This window comes from Mesoplodon mirus (assembly GCF_964341445.2).
Source record: "Mesoplodon mirus genome assembly, chromosome: 10".
NCBI lineage: Eukaryota > Metazoa > Chordata > Mammalia > Artiodactyla > Ziphiidae > Mesoplodon > Mesoplodon mirus.
In genome coordinates this window covers 58533761-58545885 of record NC_138986.1, presented here as the reverse complement: position 1 = coordinate 58545885, position 12125 = coordinate 58533761, and the positions used below count along the sequence as shown (strand labels likewise).

Here is a 12125-nt window from a genome sequence, read left to right as displayed (position 1 = left end):
GGTCGGGGAGAGGGGGCAGTCTTGTGGGACTGAGTCCTTAACGTGTGGGATCTGACACTATCTGTGGGTGGTGTCAGAATTGAATTAAATTGTAGGATGTCCAGCTGGTGTCAGTGAATCACTTGGTGTGGGGAAAAGCCTCCACACATCTGACCATAAGTGTTAGAAATGAAGTGTTTCATGTGAGTAATAAACGATACTCATGGGGAGAAACACACAGTAGGGAGGAACTGGTTTTCCCTACACAGGAAGGAAGAATCTGAGTACTTCCCTTTACAAGTAGTTTTGTAGAAGAATGTCCTTCTTTTTTGGAGATACATGCTGAGGAACTGAGGGGAGAACTGTCATGATTCTTACAGCTTATGTTCAAATGTTGCATCAAAAAATTGTTCATAAAAGTATATATAAAGAGAAATAAAGGAAAGAAGGCAACATGCTGACAATTGGCGAATCTAGGTGAAGAGTATATGGATGTTCATTGTATTATTCTTTTAACTTGTCTGTAGCTTAGAAAAATTCCAAAACAAAAAGATGGTGGAGGTGGTGCCCAGACAAAAACAGCAAATACATAGAACATCAGAAGTTAGGGGAAAGACCAGCTTCTGTTTCCTAACCTCGTAACCTCACAATACCTATTTTTAGCTTCTATATTCAAAATGTTAAATAAATCATGATTTTTCAATCTTAACATGTAAAAGCCTAATTTAATCCTTGTGCAAGAAAGGGAGGATTGCGAGATTGGAACCAAGATGGCAGAGTAGAAGGACGTGCTCTCACTCCCTCTTGCAAGAACACCAGAATCACAACTAACTGCTGGACAATCATCGACAGGAAGACACTGGAACTCACCAAAAAAGATACCCCACATCCAAAGATAAAGGAGAAGCCACAATAAGACGGTAGGAGGGGCACAATCACAGCAAAATCAAATCCCATAACTGCTGGGTGGGTGACTCACAGACTGGAGAACACTTATACCACAGAAGTCCACACACTGGAGTGAGGGTTCTGAGCCCCACGTCAGGCTTTCCAACCTGGGGGTCTGGCAACGGGAGGAGGAATTCCTAGAGAATCAGACTTTGAAGGCTAGTGGGATTTGTTGCAGGACTTTGACAGGACTGGGGGAAACAGAGACTCCATTCTTGGAGGACACACACAAAGTAGTGTGAGCATCAGGACCCAGGGGAAAGCGCAGTGACCCCATAGGAGACTGAACCAGACCTACCTGCTAGTGTTGGAGGGTCTCCTACAGAGGCGGGGTGGCTGTGGCTCACCGTGGGGACAAGAACACTGGCAGCAGAAGTTCTGGGAAGTACTCCTTGGCATGAGCCCTCCCAGAGTCTGCCAATAGCCCCACCAAAGAGCCCAGGTAGGCTCCAGTGTTGGGTTGCCTCAGGCCAAACAACCAACGGGGAGGGAACCCAGCCCCATGCATCAGCAGTCAAGTGGATTAACGTTTTACTGAGCTCTGACCACCAGAGCAACAGTCAGCTCTACCCACCACCAGTCCCACCCATTAGGAAACTTGCACAAGCCTCTTAGATAGCCTCATCCACCAGAGGGCGGACAGTAGAAGCAAGAAGAACTACACTCCTGCAGCCTGTAGAACGAAAAGCACATTCACAGAAAGACAGACGAGATGAAAAGGCAGAGGGCTATGTAGCAGATGAAGGAACAAGATAAAACCCCAGAAAAAAAACTAAATGAAGTGGAGATAGGCAACCTTCCAGAAAAAGAATTCAGAATAATGATAGTGAAGATGATCCAGGACCTCGGAAAAACAATGGAGGCAAAGATCAAGAAGATGCAAGAAATGTTTAACAAAGACCTAGAAGAATTAAAGAACAGACAAACAAATATGAACAATACAATAATTGAAATGAAAACGACACTAGAAGGAATCAATAGAGCAAATGAGGCAGAAGAACAGATAAGTGCACTGGAAGATAGAATGGTGGAATTCACTGCTGCGGAACAGAATAAAGAAAAAAGAATGAAAAGAAATGAAGACAGCCTAAGAGACCTCTGGGGCAACATGAAACTCAACAACATTCACATTATAGGGGTCCCAGAAGGAGAAGAGAGAGAGAAAGGACCCAAGAAAATATTTGAAGAGATTACAGTCAAAAACCTCCCTAAAATGGGAAAAGAAACAGCCACCCAAGTCCAGGAAGCGTAGCGAGACCCATACAGGATACACCCAAGGAGAAACACGCCAAGACACATAGTAATCAAATTGGCAAAAATTAAAGACAAAGAAAAATTATTGAAAGCAGCAAGGGAAAAACGACAAATAACATACAAGGGAACTCCCATAAGGTTAACAGCTGATTTATCAGCAGAAACCCTACAAGCCAGAAGGGAGTGGCATGATATACTTAAAGTGATGAAAGGGAAGAACCTACAACCAAGATTACTCTACCCAGCAAGGATCTCATTCAGATTTGATGGAGAAATCAAAAGCTTTACAGACAAGCAAAAGCTAAGAGAATTCAGCACCACCAAACCAGCTCCACAACAATTGCTAAAGGAACTTCTCTTAAGTGGGAAACACAAGAGAAGAAAAGGACCTACAAAAACAAACCCAAAACAATTCAGAAAATGGTCACAGGGACATAAATATCGATAATTACCTCAAATGTTAATGGATTAAACGCTCCAACCAAAAGACACAGGCTCACTGAATGGATACAAAAACAAGACCCATACCTATGCTGTCTACAAGAGACCCACTTCAGACCTAGGGACACATTCAGACTGAAAGTGAGGGGATGGGAAAAGATATTCCATGCAAATGGAAGTCAAAAGAAAGCTGGAGTAGCAATACTCAGATCAGATAAAATAGACTTTAAAATAAAGAATGTTACAAGAGACAAGGAAGGACACTACATAATGATCAAGGGATCAATCCAAGAAGAAGATATAACAAGTATAAATATATTTGCACCCAACATAGGTACAATACATAAGGTAACTGCTAACAGCTATAACACAGGAAATCGACAGTAACACAATAATAGTGGGGGACTTTAACACCTCACTTACACCAATAGACAGATCATCCAAAAGGAAAATAAATAAGGAAACAGAAGCTTTAAATGACACAATAGACCAGATAGATTTAATTGATATTTATGGGACATTCCATCCAAAAACAGCAGATTACACTTTCTTCTCAAGTGCACACGGAACATTCTCCAGGATACATCACATATTGGGTCACGGTCACAAATCAAGCCTCAGTAAATTTAAGAAAATTGAAATCATATCAAGCATCTTTTCTGACCACAACGCTATGAAATTAGAAATGAATTACAGGGAAAAAAACATAAAAAACATAAACACATGGAGGCTAAACAATACATTACTAAATAACCAAGAGATCACTGAAGAAATCAAAGAAGAAATCAAAAAATACCTAGAGACAAATGACAATGAAAACACCATGATCCAAAACCTATGGGATGCAGCAAAAGCAGTTCTAAGACGGAAGTTTATAGCTATACAAGCCTACCCCAAGAAACAAGAAAAATCTCAAATAAAGAATCTAACCTTACACTTAAGTGAACTAGAGAAAGAAGAACAAGCAAAACCCAAAGTTAGCAGGAGGAAAGACATCATAAAGATCAGAGCAGAAATAAATGAAATAGAAACAAAGAAAACAATAGCAAAGATCAATAAAACTAAAAGCTGGTTCTTTGAGAAGATAAACAAAATTCATAAACCATTAGCCAGACTCATCAAGAAAAAGAGGGAGAGGACTCAAATCAATAAAATTAGAAATGAAAAAGGAGAAGTTACAACAGACACCAAAGAAATACAAAGCATCCTAAGAGACTACTACAGGCAACTCTATGCCAATAAAATGGACAACCTGGAAGAAATGGACAAATTCTTAGAAAGGTATAACCTTCCAAGACTGAACCAGGAAGAAACAGAAAATATGAACAGACCAATCACAAGGAATGAAATTGAAACGGTGATTAAAAATCTTCCAACAAACAAAAGTCCAGGACCAGATGGCTTCACAGGTGAATTCTATCAAACATTTAGAGAAGAGCTAACATCCATCCTTCTGAAACTCTTCCAAAAAATTGCAGAGGAAGGAACACTCCCAAACTCATTCTGTGAGGCCACCATCACCCTGATACCAAAACCAGGCAAAGATGCTACAAAAAAAGAAAATTACAGACCAATATCACTGATGAATATAGATGCAAAAATTCTCAACAGAATACTAGAAAACAGAATCCAACAACACATTAAAAGCATCATACACCATGATCAAGTGGGATTTGTCCCAGGGATGCAAGGATTCTTCAATATATGCAAATCAATCAATGTGATACAGCATATTAACAAATTGAAGAATAAAAACCATATGATCATCTCAATAGATGCAGAAAGTTTTTGACAAAATTCAACACCCATTTATGATAAAACTCTCCAGAAAGTGGGCATAGAGGGAACCTACCTCAACATATTAAAGGCCATATACGACAAAACCACAGCAAACATCATTCTCAATGGTGAAAAACTGAAAGCATTTCCTCTAAGATCAGGAACAAGACAAGGATGTCCACTCTTGCCACTATTATTCAACATAGTGTTGGAAGTCCTAGCCACGGCAATCAGAGAAGAAAAAGAAATAAAAGGAATATAAATTGGAAAAGAAGAAGTAAAAATGTCATTGTTTGCATTTGACATGATACTATACATAGAGCATCCTAAAGATGCCACCAGAAAACTACTAGAGCTAATCAATGCATCTGGTAAAGTTGCAGGATACAAAATTAATGCACAGGGGCTTCCCTGTTGGCGCAGTGGTTGAGAGTCCGCCTGCCAATGCAGGGGACACGGGTTTGTGCCCCAGTCTGGGAAGATCCCACATGCCGTGGAGTGGCTAGGCCAGTGAGCCATGGCCGCTGAGCCTGCGTGTCTGGAGCCTGTGCTCCACAACAGGAGAGGCCACAACAGTGAGAGGCCCGTGTACCACAAAAAAAAAGAAAAAAAAAATTAATGCACAGAAATCTCTTGCTTTCCTTTACACTAATGATGAAAAATCTAAAAGAGAAATTAAGGAAACACTCCCATTTACCACTGCAACAAAAAGAATAAAATACCTAGGAATAAACCTACCTAGGGAGACAAAAGATCTGTATGCAGAAAACTATAAGACACTGATGAAAGAAATTAATGATGATACCAACAGATGGAGAGATATACCATGTTCTTGGATTGGAAGAATCAATATTGTGAAAATGACTATACTACCCAAAGCAATCTACAGATTCAATGCAATCCCTATCAAATTACCAATGGCATTTTTTACGGAACTAGAACAAAAAATCTTAAAATTTGTATGGAGACACAAAAGTCCCTGAAAAGCCAAAGCAGTCTTGAGGGAAGAAAATGGAGCTGGAGGAATCAGACGCCCTGACTTCAGACTATACTATAAAGCTACAGTAATCAAGACAATATGGTACTGGCACAGAAACAAAAACATAGATCAATGGAACAAGATAGAAAGCCCAGAGGTAAACCCACGCACATATGGTCAACTAATCTATGACAAAGGAGGCAAGGATATACAATGGAGAAAAGACAGTCTCTTCAGTAAGTGGTGCTGGGAAAACTGGACAGCTACATGTAAAAGAATGAAATTAGAACACTCCCTAACACCATACACAAAAATAAAATCAAAATGGATTAGAGACCTAAATACAAGACCGGACACTATAAAACTCTTAGAGGAAAACATAGGAAGAACACTCTTTGACATAAACCACAGCAAGATCTTTTTTGATCCACCTCCTAGAGTAATGGAAATAAAAACAAAAATAAACAAATGGGACCTAATGGAACTTCAAAGCTTTTGCACAGCAAAGGAAACCATAAACAAGATGAAAAGACAACCCTCAGAATGCGAGAAAATATTTGCAAACGAATCAACGGACAAAGGATTAATTTCCAAAATATATAAACAGCTCATGCAGCTCAATATTAAATGAACAAACAACCCAATCCAAAAATGGGCAGAAGACCTAAATAGACATTTCTCCAAAAAAGACATACAGATGGCCAAGAAGCACATGAAAAGCTGCTCAACATCACTATTAGAGAAATGCAAATCAAAACTACAATGAGAGGGCCTCCCTGGTGGCGCAGTGGTTGAGAGTCCGCCTGCCGATGCAGGGGATACGGGTTCGTGCCCCGGTCTGGGAGGATCCCATATGCCGCGGAGCGGCTGGGCCCGTGAGCCATGGCTGCTGGGCCTGCGCGTCCGGAGCCTGTGCTCCGCAACGGGGGAGGCCACAACAGTGAGAGGCCCGCATACCGCAAAAAGAAAAAAAAAAAAAAAAAAAAAAAAAAACTACAATGAGGTATCACCTCACACCAATCAGAATGGGTATCATCAGAAAATCTACAAACAACAAATGCTGGAGAGGGTGTGGAGAAAAGGGAACCCTCTTGCACTGTTGGTGGGAATGTAAATTGACACAGCCACTATGGAGAACAGTATGGAAGTTCCTTAAAAAACAAAAATAGAACTACCATATGACCCAGCAATCCCACTAGTGGGCATATACTCTGAGAAAACCATAATTCAAAAAGACACATGCACCCCAATGTTCACTGCAGCACTATTAACAATAGCCAGGTCATGGAATGAATATAAATGCCCATCGACAAACGGATAAAGAAGATGTGGTACATATATACAATGGAATATTACTCATCCATAAAAAGGAACGTTACTGGGTCATTTGTTGAGACGTGGATGGATCTAGAGACTGTCATACAGAGTAAAGTAAGTCAGAAAGAGAAAAATAAATATCGTATATTAACGCATATATGTGGAACCTAGAAAAATAGTACAGATGAACAGGTTTGCAGGGCAGAAATTGAGACACAGATGTAGAGAACAAACGTATGGACACCAAGGGGGGAGAACCGCGGCGGGGTGGGGATGGTGGTGTGCTGACTTGGGCGATTGGGATTGACATGTATACAGTGATGTGTATAAAATGGATGACTAATAAGAACCCGCTGTATAAAAAAATAAATAAAATAAAATTCAAAAATTAAATAAATAAATAAATAAATAAATTTAAAAAAAAAGAAGTTAGGGCTAAGAGCCAAAGCAGAGAGTTCCAAAGGAGCCATTTTCCTTCTTTTTTCTTTCTTGTATATAAAAAGAGTGACTGTGTCAAATACATGCTTCTTATACAACCAGTTATGGCAAACGATGTCTTTATATATGTACGTCTAAAGACAAGTATGGAAAGATGGTCAGAAGAATTAGTGATGATAATCTCCTGCTAGTAGGATGTCAGGTGATTTTCATTTTCCCCTTACACTTTTCTGTGGTGTTTGAAATTCTTATAAGGACCTTATGCCATCTATATGTAATCAGGAAAAAACAAAAAACAAAGAAACGGTAAATCCGTTTTTAGTTTGAAAAAAAATTAGCCATATCTGCAGGACTCCTTGTACACTTTTTGCAACTTCCTATGAATCTATAATTATAACAAAATGAAAAGTTTTAAAAATTGACCCACCAATATTTATATTCTGATTTTTAAAAGATAATAACTGTAACCAACACGTCAGGCTTTTTTTTTTGCTATACGCGGGCCTCTCGCTGTTGTGGCCTCTCCCGTTGCGGAGCACAGGCTCCGGACGCACAGGGTCAGTGGCCATGGCTCACGGGCCCAGCCGCTCCGCGGCATGTGGGATCCTCCCGGACCGGGGCACGAACCCGTGTCCCCTGCCTCGGCAGGCGGACTCTCAACCACTGCGCCCCCAGGGAAGCCCCACATCAGGCTTTTTAAGAAAACCCTTGTGAGTTCCTACTAATGGTCATCAAATACTTATCCCCGTCTCATTTCTGTTAAAAAATAAAAAAGCTTCAAATATAAAGTCGTGCTCTTAGGAAGATGACATTTTAATCTTTCTTTAAAAGGTACAGGGCACAGAAGGGGAAGAGGGGAGAGCTCCCTGGGTCTGTGACAGAACACCTCTCTACTGATCCTCCAAGCGATGGGCCCCACCAGCACTACCCAGGAACCACCTGCATGCACACAAACCCTCGCTGACGGCACACGGGTCTCAAGGCACCGTCCCTCCCCCAACGCCAACGCCACCCCACCCCCGCTCCCCTCCCCGGGGACTCAGGGCATCCCTTTCTAAGCCATAGAACCATTTTCCTGTTACCTACCCCGCTGAACACTCCCTTCATCTATTTTCCATAGAGACCTCACAGAAGAAAAAACACTCCTATATCACTCCTTTCCTAAAAAATATACTTAACAAGAAATACTAATTTTGGAAGGGGGTAAGCAGTCCCCTTGTCGAAAGCCTCTCCAGGCTTCATAGCAAGGCATGTATCCAGTTGTTCCAGTTATTCTAACTAAAAGCAGTATATGCACTGTTACTGAGTAACAGTGCAGCAACATGCTCTGAAACATGACCAGAGGTGTTAGGCTGCTGGCAGAGACAAGGCTGGGGCAATCAGTGCTGGATGGCTTGGAGGCAAGGAAGGAAAGGGCACCACAGCCTGGCAGCTGCTGCAGCCGCTGTCAACAGCAAGAGGACTTCATCAAGGGTGGGGGGCACAGGAGATCAAGAAAGCCACCAGAGGCTGCAGAGCACGAAACTCAGGTTTGGGGCCCTAATTGCCCCAAAGCTGTCCTGGCTAAATGCAGCGACCTGGTGGGGAGTGACAACGGCCCAGAGACAGGCAACCGCAGGGAGCGGTCTCTTCCTTCAACGTGAGTCCCTCAGTGACACACATCTTCAAGTGCTGACAGCCAACGCCGAGCTGAACAAGGATCTCTCAGATCCGATCCAATGTATGTAGATGATTCAAACCTTGTCTGGTCTTTTGCTATTTTCTCCTCCATTGCTGGCTTAGAAAGTCCTGAATAATCTCCCTGCTTCTCTGTCCAGACTGACCCCTTGCATTCCAGTTCCCCGTCATAAAGACCCTTTTTTTGTTCCCCAAACACCTCATGCCTGTCAGATCCCCTAACTGAAGTCCAGATTCAGTGCCATATTCCCAGAGGACCACTTACCAAGCTAAGCATGTCATTCCACTGTCCCAGCACTGCCTTAGGAGCATCACTGCCACCCCCATGACCTCTTCTGTAGAGAAACCAGCTCAGAAAGCACAGGCCATGGGGAGGCGAGACTTGGGGGGTAATATCATTAACAGGGCGCCAAAATCCTGGCTGGGTGAGGAACATTCCCCCTCCAACCTCCCAGCTGCTCTGTTTCCTGCTAAGAAGACCACCCCCTCCCTATGCTGCTTCTTTGTAAGAGCTTAAAGGTGAACCCCTGACCAGTGGGAGCCATTTGGAGGAGTAGCAGCAAACTGGAGGAATCACAGTGGTGTGGGGATGCCTGGGGCTCACCTCCTTACTTTTCTTAAACTCCTTCAGAGGTACACAACCTGTGCCCTAAGCTTTAGCCTTTGCCCAGTGCAAATTCCTGGGCAGGGAAGCTGACATCCCTGGTAAAAGGAGACCTCAAACCAAAATAACCAGACACCTGAGGGGTACAGTTACTGTAAGAGAAGGGCAACAGATAATATACACAACATGAGGCAGAATGATTGGGACAGACCGAAAAATCTAATTAGCATAAGAAATATCCTCCAAGGGATAAAGGAAGAGATTGTAATACAAACCAAGGGAAAATATTAAGAAGAAAAATGTAGAAGTTAAACACAATGGATGAGATAAATAATAGGATGGATACAAGAAGAGAACAGAGGGATGCAGTGGAAGCTCAGAAAGACGAATTCTCCAAGAAGGAAGAAGAAAAGAATAAAGAGATAGATTCAGAAACACAGAAAATAATAGCAGAGATTCCAGGATCCAGATAATCGGGAATAGAAAAGAAGAAGGAGAAACAAACAAACAAAAAAGAAAAGGAGGGCTTCCCTGGTGGCGCAGTGGTTAAGAATCCACCTGCCAATGCAGGGGACACGGGTTCAAGCCCTGGTCCGGGAAGATCCCACATGCAGCAGAGCAACTAAGCCCATGCGTCACAACTACTGAGCCTGCGCTCTAGAGCCCGCGAGCCACCAACGACTGAGCCCACGTGCCACAACTACTGAAGCCCACGTGCCTAGAGCCCGTGCTCCACAACAAGAGAAGCTACCACAATGAGAAGCCCCTGCTCGCTGTAACTAGAGAAAACCCGTGAGGAGTGACAAAGATCCCATGCAACCAAAAATAAATAAATAAAATAAATAAATAATAATTTTTTTTAAAAAAAGGAAACGTGAAGAACATTGATAAGTTCTTAGAATCAAAAAGAGATTAAAGACTTGAGGTGAAAAGAGTTTATAAAGGACCAAACAAGATACGTGAAGACCCACACCAAGCCAGTTATGATGACATTTGAGAATGTTGAGATTAAAAAAAAAAAAAGAATGTTGAGATTCAATGTGAATTCTAAAAGCCTCCAGAGAGAAAGAAAAAGATCCAGATTAACATCAGACTTTTCAATAGCAACAGCAAACCAAAAAGACAATGGAGTAATATTTTCAAAGCACTGAAGGAAACGAACTTTGGACACAGAAGTATCAAATGTGCGGCATAATAAAGATGTTCTTGGGCATGCAAAGCCACTGAAAGTTTGCCCCATAAAGGCTCATTCAAAATATTCATCAAGGAAGTACTCATATAAAAAAGATAAATAAATCCTGTAGGATAAGATATATGGGAAATAAAGCTAGTCAAATAACTTAGTAAGTCTTCTGGCCTAAAAAAGGACCATAAAAAGAGAAAGGATTTCCAAAATTCCAGAATTAAAATATCAGATAACAGCAACACACCTGGGATAAGCCCTGGGAAGAAAGAGACCCAAGGTTCACGCAAACCTACTAACAGACTTGTAGTATTAGAGGGAAAGCACAGATTTTGACCCATATAAGAAGTGAGTGGGGATAAATAAACACAAATTTGGATCTTAAGAGCAACCACCATAACAACAAAAATAGAATTTGTTTTTAAATGACAAGAAAAATTTTTTTACCTATTAGAAAGCAGGAAATGAGAAAAAATAAAAAACATAGTAAGGAGAAAAATATTAAATAACATGTTAGAAATATGTCCTAATAAAATAATCATTGCAAGTGAAATGGATTAAACTCACCAATTAAGGACTCTCCGATTGGCTATAACTAATACATTGCGTACAAGAGACAAATACAAAAAAAAGTAATAATAATAGAGAAAGAGGATGAAGAAAGATATCCCAAACAAATATGAACCAAAAGAAAGCTGGAGAATCGATCTGAATATCTGATAATATAGAATTCAAGTTTAAAAAAAATCATAAGGGACAGAGATGGGTACTATATACCAGTAAAAGATGTGATCTTTCATATTATATGGACCTAACAATATAACCTCGAATAGACACATACTCTTACCTAAAGCAAGAACTGACAGAATGACAGGAAAAGAGAGAAATCAACAAATACACTTGAATATTTAAACCCAATCCTTCCAGAAACTGCTAGAAGAGGCAGACAAAATATAAAGAGAGGAGCTTCCCTGGTGGCACAGTGGTTAAGAATACGCCTGCCAATTCAGGGGACACAGGTTCAAGCGCTGGTTCAGGAAGATCCCACATGCTGTGGAGCAACTAAGCCTGTGCACCACAACTACTGAGCCTGCATGCCTAGGCCCGTGCTCCACAACAAGAGAAACCACCGCAATAAGAAGCCCGCACACTGCAACGAAGAGTAGTAGCCCCTGCTCGCCACAACTAGAGAAAGCCCGCGTGCAGCAACGAAGACCCAATGCAGCCAAAAATAAATAAATAAAATAAAATAATCTTTTTAATTTAAAAAACTAAATTTAAAAAAACAGAGATATAACAGGTCTAAACAATACACTAAACATGCTCAAACAAGTAGATAAAGCGAGAGCTCTATTCCCAGGGAATATGATTCTATTTTCAACATTTATAAACAAGTAGCCATACACTAGGCTAAAATGTCAGTAAATTCCAAGGAATTAATATCACAAAGACTACCTGCTTTGACCATAACATTAAAAAACAATAACAAAAATCCAAGTTTTTTTTAATGCCTATGACTAGAACTT

At 41.0% G+C, this 12125-nt stretch overlaps 1 protein-coding gene across 5 annotated transcripts in view; it reads right to left on the bottom strand.

The window, feature by feature from the left end:
* Window positions 1-12125, bottom strand: part of FAXC (failed axon connections homolog, metaxin like GST domain containing) — a 71693-nt gene that overhangs the window by 52582 nt on the left and 6986 nt on the right. The gene's annotated exons all lie outside the window — the stretch shown is intronic.